The sequence below is a fragment of the Pyrgilauda ruficollis genome, unplaced genomic scaffold (assembly GCF_017590135.1).
Source record: "Pyrgilauda ruficollis isolate IOZ18807 unplaced genomic scaffold, ASM1759013v1 scaffold20, whole genome shotgun sequence".
Classification (NCBI taxonomy): domain Eukaryota; kingdom Metazoa; phylum Chordata; class Aves; order Passeriformes; family Passeridae; genus Pyrgilauda; species Pyrgilauda ruficollis.
Window position 1 is genome coordinate 5,269,456 of NW_024519207.1, and position 20,145 is coordinate 5,289,600.

General features: G+C 40.4%; 1 protein-coding gene across 3 annotated transcripts in view; it reads left to right on the top strand.

The window, feature by feature from the left end:
- The window catches only part of ENOX1 (ecto-NOX disulfide-thiol exchanger 1), a 354,413-nt gene that overhangs the window by 131,094 nt on the left and 203,174 nt on the right, over positions 1-20,145 (top strand). The gene's annotated exons all lie outside the window — the stretch shown is intronic.

The following is a 20,145-nucleotide window of genomic DNA, read 5'->3' on the forward strand; positions in this document are numbered from 1 at the left end:
AAAAAAACCCCAATGTTTTAGTTTTATTAAGCTAAACTTGAAATATATCAGCCTTCTGAGGAATATAGTTCCCTTTGGATGTAAGAGAAGATGTTCCTGTGTATATCAGGCTGGACTCAGGTGTCATTTTCTCTTAGGCAACTGAGAAATACACTTTCTCTTTCCTGTGATTCAGGGTCTTGCAATCCAAGGAGAAAAAGGGTTTCAGAAAGAGAAATGACAGTTCCTTTAAGTTTATATCAACATTATCACACAACTGAAAAGGTCAGGAAATTTGAGATTGTCTGTAATGATAAAGACTGCAATGCTGACTCAGGTGAGCTAATGACCCTATAGAAGGCAGTGGATTTGTGCTGACATAGCATGAAGAGTCTTTGAGCTATATATTTAGCCATTCTTGGCTAATTAATACTCTAAACTTTCATTTTTATGTACCTTTTGACATGTACTGCTGGGGAAATGTCAAGTTGAGCATGGAGGGAGGCTGGATTCATCCCTGTGATTTGAAAAGAAGGGTAGGAGCTGAGCTTCTCCGCTCGACTGCTTTAGGTGGACAGGCAGGGCCAGCTACACATGCCCAGACCACATACCTGGACCAACCTTTGTCTTCATAAATTTCTTGTTCTTCCAGAAGAGTTGGCTTTTTAATTGGTCATTGTCCTGCAACCTGAACAGGATCAGATGAATTTCTCCATTAGGGAATCAGACACCTATGTGAGGTGAATTTTAATGTGGAAAACTCACTGTGCAGGAACCAAAGAAAAAGAAGTGCTAAATTAAAAAAGCCTCTAACCTGATGTAAATAATCTTTGTTGCCCACCACTGCACTATATCATGGATCAAAGTTGTTTTTTTCTAACAAACATTTGAGTAAACTGCTTAGAATATGTAGATGACATGTAGAAGTCACTCCTGAATGATTTGTTGAGTGTATTTTTCTTCTTTCTGAGGTTCTTATTTTAAATCCACTTATAAGTCACCAATGTCATAAGCAAAATATTTCATTATTATATTAAAGGAAGAAAAGTGTCCTTGGTCTGTGATCATATTGACCAAGATTTTACGGTAGAATTTTAAATCCCTTAACCATACGGATTTGTAATTTGAAATATAGATGCAACCTTGGAATGAACAGTTTCATCTTTGTTGGCTGTGATAAATATGAGCCATAAAGTAAACCTGTGCTCTGAACCAGATTGGATCAAGCATTGTTGCTGAAGCTCCTTTGCCATTTTTCTATGTTTCTCTTCCAAGCATCTGGTTCTACAGATCACTGTTCTCCATTTCAAGGTTGTATTTTTTTCTGAGGCTGAGGTTAAGGAATTGTCACATCCCAAGGGGAATCTTTGTTTTATTTTTTAATCTATCTTGCTGTAGCTTTATTTCTACAGCAAGTGGTTTCGGTAATCCATACTGATGAGTTGTCTGCTCTCCAGGTGGGGTTGACAGGTAGATTTATGAACCAGGAGGAGATAATCTGCTTCCACAAGGGGTCACTGGTAGCAGTGCACACAGCAACTAGTTTCTGCCATGCTTCTGTAAAGGGCAGGTTTAGACAAGCCTCTCATCAAACAGAATAAAAAAGGAAAGGAAGTTCTTACTCCTTAGAGGTACACTCTATGTACTTTACAAAGAAAAGGGGCAAGATAGTTAAATGAGAATGCTTTTAAGAATTCCTTTCCTTTCAGTAGTTAGGTAGCCAAGTGTCAGAAGATGGAAGTCGTTCGTGCCCTCCCCATATGAGCTGGGACTTCACCATTCCCTGCTGCTAGGGGGTGCTTGGCTGATGTGGCTTCAGAGTCTGAGTTCTAAAGGCCACGAGGATTGCTGGAGCTACAGAGAGTGTAACAGGAAATTGTTAATTCATCCACAGAGTCTGTACGAGTAATTAAAACAATACTCCTGAAATACATATGCCTGCCTGCCTATTGTTAAGAGGCTGCCACAGGGCATAATTTTAGGACACTTCTCTCCTGGTTTCTTTGTGTGCAGTCAGCACTGGTTCCTGGTGTTAGGGGACAAATCTCCTTTTTAATTTTTCAGTCTGCCTGAAAATCACCTTTGGAGAGAGGCAACCCCATTAACAGGAATTAATGGAGCCCTTTCTGTAGGCAGGGTTCTGCCCAGAGTGCTGCTGCTTGTAAAAATCAGGACATTTCATGAGCATGTTATTTCTGTGTTCCTAAAGCTTTATTTCAAATTTGATTGTCTCATGGTGCATGTAGCTCTCCAGCACACTGAAAAATACCAAGCATTTTTTGTCTTGTTTTGGCATCCCGTCTGTGTGCAGCTCCCAGTCCCCGAAGGATAAACAGAGGAAAGCTTTGTTCTGCTATCTGGTGATAATTTTTTAAAGGTCAATGTTGTCATCCATTTTACAGGAAATCTTACCTGTCAACGGCTGCCCAAAATGACTAAAAGATATTTCTTTGCATTTCACCTTCAGCTGGGGGTTTCCATGTGAAACATTGGCTAAGCCTTTTTGCATTCAGATATGCTATGTATTAATATATTTTTTTAAACCATGTTCTGCCTTTACAATCATTATCTCTCTTGTTCCTTGCCTGCCATTCACACCAGTTCTAAAATTCCTGGAACGTATAGCACAGATTCCCAGCACAATGCTTTAATTGCTGATATGGTGAGGTATTTTTTTCTTCTCTTTTCTTTTTCCTGGAAGAAGAACAAATTTAGTATTCATGCAAGGTGGAGAGACTGTAACTCCCAACAGCACAGTTTTATCTCTTAGCATTTAGAGATGACTTTTAGAGCTGCTTATTGCAAGGAATAAGTTTCTCGTCAGAGAAAATCCTCACTGCCATCACTTTTGACATGTATCTGTGATGTTCCAGAAGGACTCTGTCTGCTTCTGCATTCCCATTCAGCACTGCCCAGTGAGGGGAGCAATCTCACACTGCCTGACACAACAGCAGCTGCCCAGTCCTCTTAGGCAGCTGGGAGCTTCATTCACCTCCCGATTTGTTAGAAACAGATGTTTTCCTCAGAGGAAAGGAAAAAGAGGTGGGAAAACGTACCAGCTGCTTTCCATTGTGGAAAGATCTACCTAACCCAGGTTGGAATTTCTGGTCACAACCCATGAGTGCTTGTCCTGGGAACTACAGCTGATTTGTACTGGAGTGCACACCACTCACCTGAGGTGGGCGATGGCAGCTGGCAGGTTGCAGACTTCAACAAAAGGTTCTTTGCAAAAATCTGGAACAGTTGAAGTCAGTAACTTCACCCCAATGCAGATTCCTTTGGTTCTCTTCTAATTAGTGTGCATTTGTGGGACATGAATATTGCTTTTTGCCCAGCTCTAATCATATACCAGGGTTTGGGCTAGAAGAAGTAATAAATAAGAAACATTTTAATTTGGATTAAATAAATATTTATCTCCTTGAACTGGTCAGAGAGAAATTAATTGTTTTGTTCCTCTGATCTACTAATTACATGTACAGGCAAGCCCATGTAAGCTTTTCCTGCATGCTCTATCATTAAAGAATGGATTACATTGGATTTAAATTACTGTATTTCCATCAAAGGTCTCAGTGGGTCAGGGTGGTTGGCAAGATTTATAGGCTAAAAAGGAGGAAGCCAATGGATATTGATGGTTAAGAAATAGATTGTTCTGAAGTTATCCTTTCCTGAGAGTCTGGATGGCTCTTTTTCTCACTGTTACCATCTTTTTGCACCCTTGCACTGCCTGGACATTAATTCTAAATTCCTGTAGGGTTTTTTTGCCAATTCCTACCCTTTCAACCACCAGGAAACATAGAGTCAATTGCATGTTTTCCAAGTCCCAGCCTCACAGGGAAATGCAAGGGTTCATGATGACAATGCCTCATTTTCTAGGATGAGATCTTTTCGTGGTCCTGTTCTGTCTACAATCGGGCTTTGTGTTTGCTGGCAGTGAATACACACACAATTTCTTTCTCCCTGCTGTAAGTATAATAGCTGTTTTCCGCCTCTTCCTCTGGCGACACAGAAAAGCAGATGAGAGTGGAAAAGTGAGAAAAAACTTGACAAAAAAATTGTTTCTTGAAGGTGAGATTCACAGGCAGAAAAGACAGTAGATGTCACTTTTGGGTCAGCAGCACAGAACAGTGATTTAAGAAAGAGGGAACATCTCTATTATTTTAAAAAGTGACAGATAATTTTAGGCATCCAAGTTTTTTCCACCCTATCATAAGAGGTCTTTTCTCACATTTTGATTTAATAATTAGAAAATATATGTAACTATGGTGCAGCCTGAAAAGCTTCAGTAAACACAGAAAATTTCAGGTGTCAGATTATCTTATCCACTTTTCCATGTACAAAAAACTTATCTGCAGAAAAGACAAAAATGCGCAGAAACGTGAAATGTAAATGGTCACTTAACAAAAATTAAATACCTAAATACCTACATTTATGCTGATTTCTAATCAACTCTCTGTTTGGGCAGCATGCAAAGGAAAAGCAGGAAATCATAAGCACTATTTGAGACTTGCTTCTCTAAGCCATATTAGTTGCATTATTACCATAATTAACATATTCTCTAATCGAACCAAATACACCAGAGATTGCTCCACATTCTGGGCTTTGGGACAAATTACTCCTCTGTATGAAAGCCAGAGAAATGCAGAGTTTTTCTGTCAGTCTCAGGGGTGTCAGCATTCCCAGCGATGGTCAAGGAGCTTTTGCAGGACTGGATCAGAGCCAGGGTTTTACGAGAGGAGCTGCACATCCCTCCCTCGGCGTGGTCCTGACCTGTTCTGCCGCACAGCGGTGCAGGAGATGCAGAGCTGGTTTCTGTGTCAGCAGTGCAGATTCACCAGTCACCTGAGGCGACATAGTGATAATGAAAACACGTGCACCAAGCAAGCAGGTGAATTTTACTTGGCCAAAACTCAGCAGATCTTTCGGAGGGCCCACCAGCCTCTCCTTGCCTGCATGCAGTTTGCCCTTGAGACTCTCCGATTTTCCAACCGGGCCGTTGTGTGCGGAAAATCTCAGTAAGACTTTGGTGACTTGTACAGCTTCATCAAGTTTCACTGAATAGCTGTTTACAGAGAGAGTGAATGAGTGAATAGCTGCCAGACAATTTGTAATGTGTGTTGCTGAAAAGCAGAAGATAAGACAGCATTTCCTATCATAATCTACTAGCTCAGACATGTTTAATCTTGCCATGTTTTTTTCCTGGCCAATGAAGAATGTTGTAGGAGAGGATGGAGAGGTGGCAGAGAACACTGTTCTGACCTTGAATCTGCAACTGTGTATTTATTTGAACTTATATTCTGTGAATGCTGTTTTTCCATGTGAGTGGTTGCTGTGACAGGAAAGGGGGAGGCAGAAAGCTGCATGACTGGGAATGAGCCATAAAGGGTTCTCTGTTATTATGTTGTCCACATCTTTGGGAATCCTGCTGGTGGGAAGTTTTTCAGCATCGCAGATGTTTGCCTGCCCAGGCTGAGACTCGCATAACTATCTGGAGGGGGGAAAAGGAAGGGACTCTTGTAGGAACACAGGAACTGACACATAATTTGGGTGTCCTTGAGTGTAAACTGGCTGTAAAACTAGCTGAGAGAAAGGGTGAAGGAAGTCAGAAAGGAATTAAGATATTTCCCATTAGGTTTCATTGCAAAGGTTTTTTATATTCTGTTTCAAATTATCGTGTCAATATCAGTATGTTCTTCACAGTCTCATTATGTAATATATACAGTCACAAAATCACAGAGTCTGGTGGAGGCTGGAAGCACCTCTGAGATCATGTAGTCCCTGTTGGAGCCCCTCTGCTCTAACAGGGCTATGTCCAGTCAGGTTTTGAATATCTCCAAGGATTAAGACTCTGTGACGTCTCTGAGCTACCTAGCACCAATGGTCAATCACCCATATAGTAAAAAGGTGGCGTTTTGTTTTGTTTTCAGGCAGAATTTCCTGTGTTTCAGTCTGTGCCCTTTGCTTCTTATCCTATTTCTGGATGGGATGCCACTACGAAGAGTCTGGCACTGTTTGCCTTACCTGCCTCAGATATTTATACACATGGATACAAGATCCCCTTGAGCCTACCCTTCTCTAGACTGAAGAGTTCCAGCTCTCCTCGCAAGCTAAATGCTCCATTCCCTTCGTCATCTTTCTGGCCTTTTTCTGGACCCACTCCAGCAAGTAACTGTCTCTGGAGAGCCCAGAACTGGACATGGTCAGATACACAAAAGACAAAACAGTTGAATGCTTCAGACTTACCTATCTACAGCATTTTTTAATCTTTTCATCTTAATTCTGTATGATGGGGGTTTACATTTATGTATCTGGCCGGGTGTGGAGAGAAAGTATGTCTTGAGGGTCTCATCCAATGCTGCAGTAAAGCAGAGACAGCCTCAAAACTAGTGTAGGTCCCTCAGGGCAATGTCCCATTGAATTCTGAAACTCCCCAGGAGTGGTGATTCCATGACCCTTCAAAGACCTTATGCCAGTGCTGCATCACTCTCATTAGAGAGAAAATTTTCTGTGTGTCCAGCTGTAATTTCCCTTGGTACAACTTATGATTGCTCGCTTTTGTCTTTTCACTGTGGACTCCAAGAAGGTGTGGCTCCACCCTTGCTCTAACCCAGCTCCTTTAGCCTCTCCGTATGTGCCAAGTGCTCCACCTCCTGCTGTCGTAGTTGATTTCTACTGTACTCACTGCCACTATCTTTCTTGCAGTTTGAGCCTCAAAGCTGGACACATCATCCCAGATGTGGCCTCATGCAGGCTGAATAGAGGGCAACAATCACTTGCCTTGGACTGAAAGCTGACTTAATGCTTGACCACATAATGTGTGTTCACATAATGTGTGTTGGCATGGACTGTTTGCTTGAAATTTCTGGTTTTAGTATGCTGCCTTAGTTTAGGTCTCTCTAAAGTTTTTCTCAAAACTCTCAGCTGATAAATAAAAGTTATCTGCAGCTTTTACTGTCTTGCAGTCCTTCCCACACACATGCTTTTCTCTTCTGTCATATATTTATGAAATGTCATAAGACAAGAGGAAATCTCAAAGGAACCATTAATTTTTTTTTTTTCCAAGATGGAAGCTATCAATTAAATACTATTCCTTTTTTCCTGTATCCTGCCCATTTTTCATCTATGACATTATCCTTTATTCATTCATGGCTGATTAGTTCCTGTATTAGCTTCTTATGTAACAACCCATCAGAGACCTGTTGGAGGTTGTCTGCTGCATTACTGTGGGATGTCAGCCATAAACGAGGAAAAGATGCTGGGAGATGCTGCACAAACAGACAAAGAAAAGTTTGTAACTGTATGAAAGAGCTCCATTTTTGGATTAAATATTGTGAGTCAGTGTATCTCAATCTGTTCCTGGTTACTTTGGGAAGAGACTTCATGGGGTGTTTCTCTAAGTTTCTGATGTTGCACGTGTCCTGTCTTGTAAAATTAGCCTTTACAAAAGGACATCACAGACAGCCACTGGAGCCCAGCTCAAGCACATCTGTTGGCAAATTTTTTGTGGCCAGTAGGTATTCCTAGGGACAGGTTGAGGGGCTACAAACAAAGTAGTGTTTTACAGAGACTTTCTCACAAATGTGACAGAGTCTCAAGAGACTACAAAGTTGGCAGGTGATGAGGAAGAAGCAGGAACTGTGGACTCTTCAGGTGTGAGAGCTGACCTTTGGAAGCTGAATAGAATGAGCAATAAAGTGGAAGAGTCCTTGAAAGTGAAGGCCAGTTGATTGTTTGATATGAAAAGGAAAAGGAGCCAGGAAGATGAGTGAAAAGAAAGCCAGGCTGGGGAATGATCTCTGCAGCAGCATTGTGGATCAATACACCATCAGGGCATGAATGAGTTTGTCAGTGTCCAGGAAAAGGATGTTGGAGTAATTGAGACATGGGGTGATGAGTGCCTAGATAAGAATTTAACAGCAGGACTGGGAGTGAGGGGTGCATCTGCGATATGCTAATTGGAAGGAATCTGCGAAACCTTTGGCACCTCCACACAGCAGGCAGGGCTCTGACTGCAGTACTGCACTGGTAGGAATCAGCCTGAAGAAGTTTCCCTCCAGATAGCTCAGCAACCAGAAACAACAAAAGGTTTTTGACGTAGGCTTTGTTGTGGGCTGGCTGTACTCAAACAGGCTATTATGAGTTCAGTTGTGGCTGCCACTGGATTTCTCTACTCTTTTGCTCACATGCTCCATACCTGTTGCGGGTAGAAGCTTCTTAGCTCTAGGAAGTTGTTCCTTTATTTTTTTTTCCTTTGAGCTCTTTGGCACCTTGAGTATTTGAAGCTTCCAACTCCTAGGGTTTGGCAACTTCTCAGATCTCATTGTTTCCTGCACATCCCTTTTCTTCCTCTGGATACTGAAGTCACTAGCATGACACTGGTAAAAACTTTTTCCAGAATGTTTTCAAATTCTGGAAGAAGACAGAATTTGGCCAGTTGAATAAGTGTATGCAGGAAGTTAAAAAGCAAAGCCCAGACAACCTCATCTCCCCAAGGCAAACAAAAAAAAGATCAACCAAAAAACATTGCCTAAGGTGGAAAAACTGATCTCAGTTCTGCAGGATGTTAGACTGGGAGGCGGCAAGGGGGAGGAAGCACAGTATAGCATAGACACTATTTCCCAGTAGCTGTAATTTAGCTCCAAGTCTTCTTTCCAAGTCACTTATCTCATTAAAATCTGTCGCATGGCCTTTCCTGAGGCCCATTTGGGGCATTTTGGTATGAGGAGCACGGTGCTTTGGGGGGAGGCACAAGCCTGCCTGCATCGAAGCGGGAGCTCTGCAAATGACTTTAAGTCATTTGGCTTCAAGATGCACAGGGCTGAGCTTTACCCACCACGCCAGCTGAAATCATGATCCTCCTCTAACAGGCAAAAGCTGCCTCTCTTAGGGAACAACAAAAGATCATAAATATGGCCTCCAGGTTAATATTTGTTTTTGTTTACAGTGACATAGGAATTATTTTATGTTCTGCACATATGTGACGCACCTGCTAATCATGAGGATTCTTACTAAGGTAGAAACTTGAGACATATGAGTAAGACAGTGGATTACTCACAGGGAAAATCAGAGTTTAGAAATTCTTTGTGACATCTGCCATGCATTGTTTTTCAAAGAAATCTGAAAACTTTGAATTAACCTTGGTACTTTAACTGCAGTTTCCAGGGAGCTGCAATAAAGCTTGTGCTCTAATATCTGTTAGAATGAGCAAGTGGAAAAAAAAAATCAGTTGCAGCAGGGGGATACAGCAGCATGAGAAATGTCGCCTGTGACATTTAAGCTCAATTTAATCTGCTGTGACACTAGTAACATTTGTTGGTGACTTAGGGGAGAGGATGTTTGCCGTGGTGGGTGGGATCATGAATGTCATCTGATTTTAAGGCCTGTGCCTTGGATGAACCATCTTTTCATGATGCTGACAGGGAGTTTTTTACTGAAGCACAGAAATCCCAGTAATGCATAGTTTGTCATTTGCAGGCTTTAGTCCAGTGTGGTTGATGCAGTATGTATTTTCCATTATTGCTCAGCAACAAGTGAAAATCTTGTTCAGGGAAATTCCTTCTCACATGCAGTGATAATCAGATCTCTTGGTTGTTCAGTTCTTTATCCATGACTTGTTTCTATGATACATGCCAGTGAAGACTAGATAGAGGACACCAAACAAATTTTCTCATTAATTCTTGCCAGAGTATCTGTCCTATAAGAAACACAATTAAACCCATTCCTAATCCCTATTCTGCAGGGCTGATGCAATTTCAGCTGATAACACAAATGGATTGCAATGAAATTCACATGTAGTCAAGGCAGGGCTTTCTGCTTTATAAACAAAGAGACACCAACTGTTTTGGTGGCACAGTGTTTTAGGGAGATGCTTGGTGTTTCTGCCTCAATATACTGTTTCTACATTTCTTTTTTAAATTTCTTTTCTGCTCTACAGTTCTGCAAATTTGCAATAGATGTGGGCATCACTCTCAACCTTGACATTTTCATTTTTTAAACCTAAGACTCAGCAACATTTGGCTTTGTCCTAAGTCTTAAAGAAAAAGAAAAAAAAAAAAAAAAAAAAAGAAGGAAAATGAAACCTAAACCAAATCCAGGATGAAGTCTGATGAATTCTTTGTAATGTATTATTTCAAATAGAAGAGTCAGATGTCATCATGTGAGATTATTTTTCTTAAACTTTGACAGCTCTACATGTAAGGGAAGAATTCATTCTGCTAGACTTGGCCTATGCCATTTCATTTAGCAAGCTAGCAAAAACAAGTGTATATGGTTGGCTTACACATGCATGCATTTTGATGACTGGATGATGTAATTTATTTGCTATGCTGCTTTTGGTAAAATGTGTGTTTATTGTACTGCTTTTGGTATTTTGATTGGGTTTGATATTTTTTTAACATGAAAAAGTGGAAAGAGTGGGTAAAGCTCTTAGTTCTGTTTGGGAACTGATATGCTGTCTTTGTTTTGGGTTGCTCTGGGGGAATTAATTTGTGTCTGCTGGAACAGAGCCCAAAAGTATCTTTTAAATTACACCAGTACATCACCTGTTCTTTGCTAGCTGGAGTCCCAGCAGGACTTGGCATGGTGTGTCCGTCTGGCTGTAGCTCAGACACCACCACTGTGGGAATCTCCTCAGTGCTTCTGGTGGGGCTGTCTCTCCTAAGAGTATCCCTGTTGCATTACCCTGTACCTTTTAGTTAGTCTAGAGAAATGGAATAGGAATCTGATGCAGGTATCTTCTGAGAATAAACCGTTTTTCACATCTCTTTTCCTTCTGTCTACATCTCTTTTGGGGTCTGCCATAAGGACAATAAAGGTGACTTTTCAGAGGAATCTAACTCTCAAAAAAATGAACCCAGTGTAGGCACTCTGAATAAAGGTGGCAGGAGTCCTTAGCTGAGGGCCATTTTCCAAGCTAAAGGGAACAAATTTAAACATAAAGAGCCAAGCATGACTTAAACCAAACAAAAAAAAAAAAAAAACCCAAAAAACAAAAAAACCAAAACAAAAAACCACCTGCAAAACCCAGGTGACTGCCAGATTGCAAAAAGTCCTTATCTTTTGAGTCCATGCTCATGAACCAGCCAAGTACGTTGAAGAGTATACAGCCCAGACACTTACTGTTGCTGACAACCATGGGCTTTTGTCTGCTGCAATAGATAGCAACATCACAGATTTACCAAATGGTCAGGTCTTAAACTGGTTTAATGCCTTGGTAAGGATAGGCTGGAACCTCTATTCCATACTTTAAAAACAGAACTGAAATTAATGTGTAAAAAGGGCCCCAATCTTTGTTAACTGTGTTAACTGTTAACTGTGTCAACAAGATCCATATAGTCCCAGGGAAGCACATTAAAACCCTGAGGTGCAGGGGCTGACAGAATGGGACCTTTCCGCTGTATTTAGAAGTCTTTTACATTTTGATGTGATTTTTTTTTTTAATTAATGTAAAAGAGATGGATAATTGCATCAGAAAAATCTGTTTATTGTCATTCCTGGGCAGCACAGGGGGTACATGATAAAGGCTCAGGTTTGCAGGATTGCAGCTCTGACATGCCAGACCTATCCAGGGTGGTTACTGCATGCTTGGAGCCACACTGTGCTACACTTGTGGTAGGGGCTTTTAAAAATCACACTCAGCAATCTCTCTTCCCCACTGTCATCTCATCTCCTAGACAAAGCCCTGAGAGCTTGGGCACAGATAATAAATACATCATTCACTGAGACATTCAAAGCAGGGCTTGGCCATTATGCAGCTGATTGCATAGGGACTGAATGTGAGCACAGACATGGATCCTGCTGACAGGCTTGAATTACACAAGGTAAGACTCAGCAGAGCCTGGAATTCTTATGGTTTTAGTCAGTGGTTCTCCCCAAAATGCTGAGAGCAGGTGTGTAATTGAAGACACATGATCTAGTATAATGAGTACAGAGGTCCTATTCTCCAGAAATTACTTGTGTCTGGGGAGAAAAAACAGCAAAAAGCTGCATTTCCTTCCTTACCGACACAGCAGCCTGGGCAGGACACAAAGGATGGTGGTTTGCAAGGAGCAAACCACCATCCCTGCCCGAGGTTGTTCCAGTCTGCATGAACAGTTCAGTTCCCTCTCCAGCACATTCCAGGGCAGGGGCATTGCCTTGCTGGTGCAAGGCACATGATAGCAGGGACTAAGCTAACCCAAACATCTCTCCTGTCTCTGCTGGTCCCTTTCAGTCCAGGTTCAAGCTGTGCTTCCCCACATACACCTCACCAGAGCTGAGGAGCTGCCCACAAATCCCAAGCCCTGCCTGTGGTCTTGCAACCCCTAGGAATCCAGACACAATTCCAAATGTCTCTGAGAGACATTTTTTCTGGATGAAGAAGGTGGTACAGTTTTATCCGCTTTGCAGGAGTTTGTATTTTTGGTAAGAATCCTTTTCTTTTAGAATCTTTTTATTTTTTGTCCCTCTCTTCTCTGTCACCCACTCCTGCCTAAGCTGAAAGAAGCCACATTATATCTGAGTTCTACTCTGCAGAGCATGGATTTGAATTAGCAGAATGAGTTAGTCCACTCCTAGTTTATTAAAAACTGTTTTTCTGGAACTGATAAGGAAACCAATTAAAAGCCATGAAGTGTTTTTTCATAATAATGCTAAATGGGGCACTTCATAAATTGAAGATTCACCATGCAAAGAAGAAGTGATGTATTTCAGTTTAATAAAATGAGTCCAGAATTCTTTAAAGAGTAGGGTAGTAACTTTTTTTTCCACTTGTTTTGAATTTTGTCCTTAATTCTTGCCCCTTATTTAAACAAACTTCCTGCACACAGCCAGGAGGCAGTGCCACAGCTGTTCTGTGGACTGAACGGGATATTTGCTTGAGGACATGGCAGAAGAGGGTCAATTGTATGCAGTGAACAAATAATTTATTAGGTTGGCCTCATTTCTTCTTTGTCATTTATCTGTGAACAGAACATAATTTCAGTAGTGCTGTTTGTTTTTCAGAGTTTGACACATGGAAACATAAATAAACAAGTGTGACTGCTGAATTTCTCATGAACTTTAATCGCTTATAGAACTGGATATTCAAACATATTGGTTTTGCTCTTTTAATTGGATATGTTGTACTGGTTTCAGTCTCCTAGCTGAACAGGAGTTACTGACCTCTGGGATAAATTAATGGGCAAAAATCAAAATGTATTTTCTACAAGATTTCTGTTGAATTATTTTAGAATTCCAGTCACATAATTATTTTTCAAAGACTTGCAGAATAGGAAGCAGACTGCAAGGAAATCAGCAAAATTTAAAAAAATATCCAAATAAATTTATTTCCCCACTTTAGACAAATGTGTGAAGAAAGTTAGTTATTTTGACTATTTCTGTTAGGGATTTAGCCATCTTAGCAGATATGATTGCAGATCGCAGCTTTACAGGAGTTTTAAAGTTAAAAACAAGAGGGCTTTATTGATGCTGTCTGTAAGCGGTGTTACAACTTTCACTCATGTCTAAATGTGGTGTGCATATTAAGTGCCTATTCTCCTAGCAATAAATATGGTTTAGTAAAATTTATATTTTGATGTGCATGGAAGTAAATCAGCAGAAGATTGGGTGAACTGAAATGTATAAACTTTTCTAGCTGAAGGAACTGAGTTACTGAAATGCAAAACTAGTTACCTGCTTCATTAAGAACTATGAGTACAGACAATTTCTATGGAAAAAAGTGATGGGAAGCAATTGGCTAGAGAGTGATTGCAGAGATAGTGTCAGTGCTAATTGACTTGTTCAGGATGTACACAAAATCGGATTTGCCAATCATATATGCTTTTTGTAAATGATAATATTATGGCAATTAAAGGATAAATCACTTTTACATGATGTTGCTGTATTAACTTAAAGTGATCATCTGGGTTTAATTCAGATCTGAGAAGAAACAATTTATTTTAAAGTGTTACCTTTCAAGTCTTATTTCTTCGTGTGCGCTCTGAGTGCTTTTTGTCTGCTATATATTGACGGTTCTCATGCTCAGACTGCTGATCCTACGGGTGTTCATATAAACAGATGTTCCTCATATCCTGTCTGGGTTGTTTTTTTCCCCTTCTTTATAGAAGTCATAATTCTACTGTATGTAGTGCTGTAGACATTTTCATGGTAGAAAGCCACAGTGTCTTTCATAAATGCCGTTTCCCATGATAGACCAAAAAGCGCATGGATCCCATGATGGATGTTCATTGGAGGCAGCCTGGGCTGCAGCAGGAGAAAACAGATACACGAGACACCAATGCAGTGTCTCACGTGGGCAGGACATAGTTAACCTTAGGGGGGAACAGCCTAAAATGTAAAAGTGAACTTATTAAGAGATATTTTACGCAGTAGGTTGGAGAAAAAACTTAAATTCTCATCTGTAAAGGTTTTTGGTTTGCTTTTTGGGTTTTTTACCGTGCGCTTCAGCCATTTCGCTTTCAATTTGTTGAATTTCATCTGCACACAGAACAATTATTTCTCTCATGTCTACGTGATGAACCAGGAAGGCTTAGCTAAAAGGGAGGCTTCTCCTTGGCTTCAGACCCTGAGGGTCTGCTGTGCAGGCTAGCACTGAGAAGCTCAGGCTAGCACCTGCGGGAAGAAGGGGTCTGAAAACTCCAAATCAAGAGATCACTCATCTTGAACAAGAACCACAGAACTCTCTCCTTGGAAGTGGGCTGAGGATTTATGGATTTTTGGAGAACTTTTTTCTTTACTGTTGCAGCAGGTGGAGGAGTGATGGATTTTGTTTTAATCCAGCCCTGTAGGATGAGAGAAAATGGAGTTATGTTGAACTGGCTACAGAAAAAAAAAATTCTCTGAGTTTGCTACAAATAGATAAAATGTGTCTCACAGTTTGTAAAAATTACAGTGAAAAACGAACTACAACTTGGAGACAGCATGACTTCTGTTTATAAATATTTGTATTTCATGCTGAGAATTCCTTTAGCTGAGTAAGTGCATTTAAAAAGTATCTGAAGATTAGAAAATCTGACTCCAGAAAAGTTAATTTAATGGATTAAATGTACAAGAATTAAATTCTTCTTCACACAGGACAGAGTGGAATTGCCAATTGGACAGCTGTTCATGCAGTTTCCATGTCGTTCTTGAGCCTGGTGTCCTCTGAATCCATGCTCACAAGTTGACACTGTATTTTGCAAACTGGTCATTAACACTTGCCTTTGTCACCCTGGATGGGTGAGCCATACAGTGAGCTAAGTTGGCTGCAGGATGAACAAGCATTTTTCCAAGCCTTTTTATTTCAGTAATTCAGGTTCTCAAATATCAGGGGAAAAAAAACCCCAGAAATACTAACGTATCATTTTTCTGAACTGTTGACAAAACCACATGTTCTGATCTTCAGTAATAAGTTTTCACCCACATTTCATTCATTTTCCCTCTTTCCTTCATCCTTCTCTCCTTTTTATGTGAAGCCCCCCTGACAGACTCCTTCCCCCTTCTCCCCCCGCTAGCTTGTGTCCATTTTGTACATTCCCCTTCTGATGTTCTCCTCCTAAACATTAGCTATTTCCTCAAGCTCTGTTAGTAGGATGTTGCAGAAACTAAGCAGCATAGATTATAATATATCCAGTGCTTTACACTGTACATCAAAACTAGTTGCAGATAGCTGTTAAAATAATTTGCCTTCCATATCTTACCTCCACTGGAAGAGATGGCAGTGGTTTCATTTGCTTTGATGAGGAGATACCTGATCATTCCCCCGTTTTCAAATATGCCCAGGGGTCACAGCAGGAGGCATTGTCCAGAAAGGTTCCGATTCTAGCCCAAGCCCTGAGTGCACCCCTGGGGGTTTTGGTAGGATATGAAAGAGAAGGTTCAGCTACCCAGAAATCCTCTCCATAAATAGTGGTGAGGGAACTGTGGGGTGCTCTGCTGTGTTAGAAGATGCCACTTTAATGTGGAAAATGCAATGAGAGAGCAACTGATCTTTTTGACAACCTGTGTTTGGAGGTGCCGAGCACCTGAGAACATGATGCTGAGTAGTGAATTGCTTTATCAATATTTTTACAGAGATGAAGCCTCCATAGAAGGAGGAAAGTATACAGTAGGAGTAGCTTTGTGCCGCTGTGGTTTATTTTGAAGGATTTCTACTCATTCTAACAATCTCGCCATCTCCTGGCACCTCTCAGTGTGTGCTGACAGTCTTTGTGCTTCAGAAGGATCAAGCCATTAGGCCATAGCTGATGAGTTGTATTGTCAGCTCTCAGTGTAAGGGGAACCTGATGAGGATCCTGTGCAGCTGTCTCAAGGCAATGTGAGTTCAGGACCCACAAGGAGCATTTCCTTTGGTTGGATATTGAAATATTTGTCTCTGTTCAGGAGTTTATCTTAACTGTTGAATTGTGTCTTTAGCCTAAACTAGCAACATCTACGGTGCTGAATAGAAGACTCTTGATTGTTCTGAGCAACTTATCTGTGTTTGTTTTCTTCAAAAATGTGTTGTTAGCAGAGTCACTTCTTAGAGCTGAGCAACACCAGACAAGGAAGCCAGTGGGCACTTTGCTGAAGGATCAGTGATTCTTGCTTGTACTCCTTAGACCTAGAGGGTCCAGTGATCACTGACAAATGTGTGGAACCCCCTTCTGTACTGGGCAGGTTATCCCTGTTCTTGAGTAAGGAACTAAAAAATTGCAAATTCCAAGTGGCTTTCCAAGCCGCAGACCATGATGTTCCATGATGCTGTTTTGTCTGTACTGTAAGATCTGGCTCACCCTTTGAACTGATATGTTTGGGCTGGCATTCCAAAGCTGAAGAAACAACTGGGACCTTCCAGAGATAAGAAAATTACATAGATTCATAAAATATTTAGTTTACAATTAACACATGAAAACACAGTGTGTATTCCTATTACTTGACACAAGCAAGGTATCATGTGTAGGGAATAAATCTCTGACAAGATTACACTATTTTTTATGTTAAATTTTGGTTTTTCACTTCAGAAGACACTTTTCCTTTAAGGTTACTATATATATATATATATAAAATATATATCTTGGGGTTCAATCACTGTTTTCCTTTTTGACATACTTTGCCTATTACAGTCCCCCAATGACACTGCAGTGTTTGTCTTCTGAAGGTTGTTCCGAAACTGTGAAAAAAATGTATGTCTTTTGTGTATATAATGGATATGATCTCTCTTTTAAATCTGTGCTGCTCCTTACGCATAGAGCAGACTGCAGAGGAGGTGGAGATGGAAAATGTGATGCCAGTGAGCTCCCTCCTCACTAGGCTCTAGGCCTGTAGGTGACCCTCTCCATCCCGATCCTGCCTGAGAGCAGATGGTGCCAGCACAGGGACTGGACCTCTCTGGGGGAAAGACACAAGTCCATTCCAGCTCTGGTGAGGAAGAGGAGGTCGGGGAGACATTCTCACAGGTTTTAGTAAGGAGAAAACATTGTCAATGTGTTATCATTATCATCCTCTCCACTTCTGGCTACTATGTTTTGCAGTAGTCTCATCCCAAATCTGTTAGGCATTTTCACTTTTTTTTGACACCTCTGAAGGAAAAGTGACACTTCTCTTTTCTCCTCTTTAGAGAAAAATTGAGAAAACACCCTGCACACAAAAATGTCCAAGATTACATTCTTCTGCATAATTTTCAGTGATTTGCAGATTTGTGTCTCATGGTGGCTGTTAAAGCCTGCATTCAAAACATTTCTCCAGAGAGCATGCTCAGGTTGTGATGGTTAAATGCTAACTAAAAATTAAGAACATTTTGAATATCTGCTTGAGAAATTTAATTATGTCATGATTTGAAATTTGTAGGCTTCAGTATCTGTAAGAATGCTACTTAATTTCCTGGAAATGCTATTAGACTTAAGCTCCGATCAGCTGGAATATTTTATTCATAATCATATGGCACTCAGTGCCCATAATTAACAATTGTGTGTCAATTTGTCAAGCACCATAAAAGACAAATGGGAAGGCAAACTGTACTCTCACTTTTGCTTTTTCAGCAAATATTTTTCATTATAAATCCCATTTTCTAGAGGAGTTCTGAGATCACTTTGGTATTTTAGTCATTTAAAAACAAACAGTAGCCAGTTTGCAATTACATGCATTCCTGACTGGAAATGTTTCTGGATACAGTCTTGCAGTTTATCTTACTGTTTGTCAATAACAGAGAAGAATGTTCCTTCTGTAAGCAGTCAGAAATATCTGGCAGGTAACTAAATTGTCCTTTTCAGTTTTGGGTAGTTGCTGATCTGCTGTGCTGCCTCTGCTCCTGGTCTGTCACACTCAGCATTGCAAGGTGCAAAACTCCCCAGAAATCAGGGTCTGCTCCCTTTATCTTTCTTTTCCTCTTTTCTCTTTCATTTCTCAGTTCATTCCCAGTGATGGTAACTATGTTAGTGAGGGTAGGATATGATCATTTTATTAATTTATGAGTACCTTGACAGTAAATGACCATCAGGCACCTGAAGGATGATAATTAAAATGAACAAACAAAATAAATTGTTGGTTCCAGCACCAGTTGCACACTCCCTAGTAGTGGCTGTCACCACACCACTTTTCTTCAGAAGGTTAAAAAAACTCTTGTTCTGTGCAGGCAGAAATCAGACTTCAACAGAGGCAAATATTGATAGGGTTAAGGCATTTATTCTAATATGCTTCACTAGACAGTCTGGATTCCTATCCTGCCTGCTGAATCTACCCATCTCAATACACATCTGTGGTTTCTGTAGGGAACAGGTTTGTAAGCAGAGTTTAGCAATTTTCTGTATTCATTTTGTATGCCCGTCATTTTTTTTTTTTTTTCAGAAATCCCAGTACATAAATGCTGGTTTAGAAGCAGAGGTTCAGTTTTGCTTATTTATAGCAGGTGATACTCCTATAGGACCTATATACATAATAAATGTAAACAAACAAACAAAACCTTCTGAAAATGGTGAAAATTGAGTAGCTTGTGCATTTTCTAGCATTGTGGGGTTTTGATTTCCTGGGTTTATTTTTCAATTTGTTTTTCTCACCTACTTGTGTTCATTGGTTGCCCCATAAAACTTCCAGTCACAGCTGTTGCTGGTCACCAGGCACAGTGCCAGGAGATGGAGAGACTGACGCTTCTACTTCCACGGACAAGACTAATATCATGCTAATCCTGACTGGTGACCCTGTAACTATTTTTCATGTCTATAGAACAAAGAAAATATGGAATAACCTATTTTAGTGGGGGGGCAGGGTGGGGGGAAGGTGGAAATTGTTTTGGCCACTTGAGTGCCTTGAAAGTGGGGTTTAAGACTTAGGAAGTCATGGATTCAAATCATAGCAATGGAAGACCAAGGGATTTATGTGGGTAACCCGGGATTCATTTTATTACATTTAAGTTTTATGTATGACCTGTAGTCACTTGCTGGAGCAGAAAGCAAATGCAACAGAAGGGGCAGGAGGATGTGAGCAAATTATTCTTGACTGTGAAATGGTTCACCTCAGCCCTGCTTTGAAAGAACCCCTTGCTGGGCATGGAGTAGCCGTGATTGCAAGGTTCTCTCTGACCATAGGAGCCTTTTGAAAATGCTGTTACATAAATGCCACATATTGGCTCATTCTGTGGATCCTTTTCTCACTAGGAACTGTACTAAAACTTCTAAGAGGTTTATGAAATGGGTATTAGACAGAAATATTTTTTCTAAATGGGATTAAGTCCAAGATTCAGTCTTCAAAGTTCCCTTACATTCCTTAAACTACCACAGTCCATATCCCATGTGTCTATACCCATTTATTTTCTCAACATTCTTTTTTAAAATTATTGGTGCAAACTTGACTTTTCTTATTGATCTTTTTTTTTTTTGATCCTTCTGGTGTACTTCCCCTTCTATTTCAAATGTCTTTGACTTTTCTACTCTCTCTTTTGCTTTTCACATAGAATTTAAATGCCATGCCAACAAAGCTCTGAAGTAAAAGCTTATATTTTGATGTGATGATATTCCCCAGTGCATTTGACCCACCATTCACAGTAAAGCCTTACTCCTTGCTGGATGACTCATCTCAGGAAATAACTTTTTGTAATTGATGTGTTTTGTGTAAATATCCAGTGCCACCTCCGTATTAAAGAGATCAATTGTTTATGAGGCAACACTGGCCTATATCTTTCAATAGGCAAGCTTGTCAGTGTAGTACTACATTTAAACAATTAAATTTAAACAATTTTAC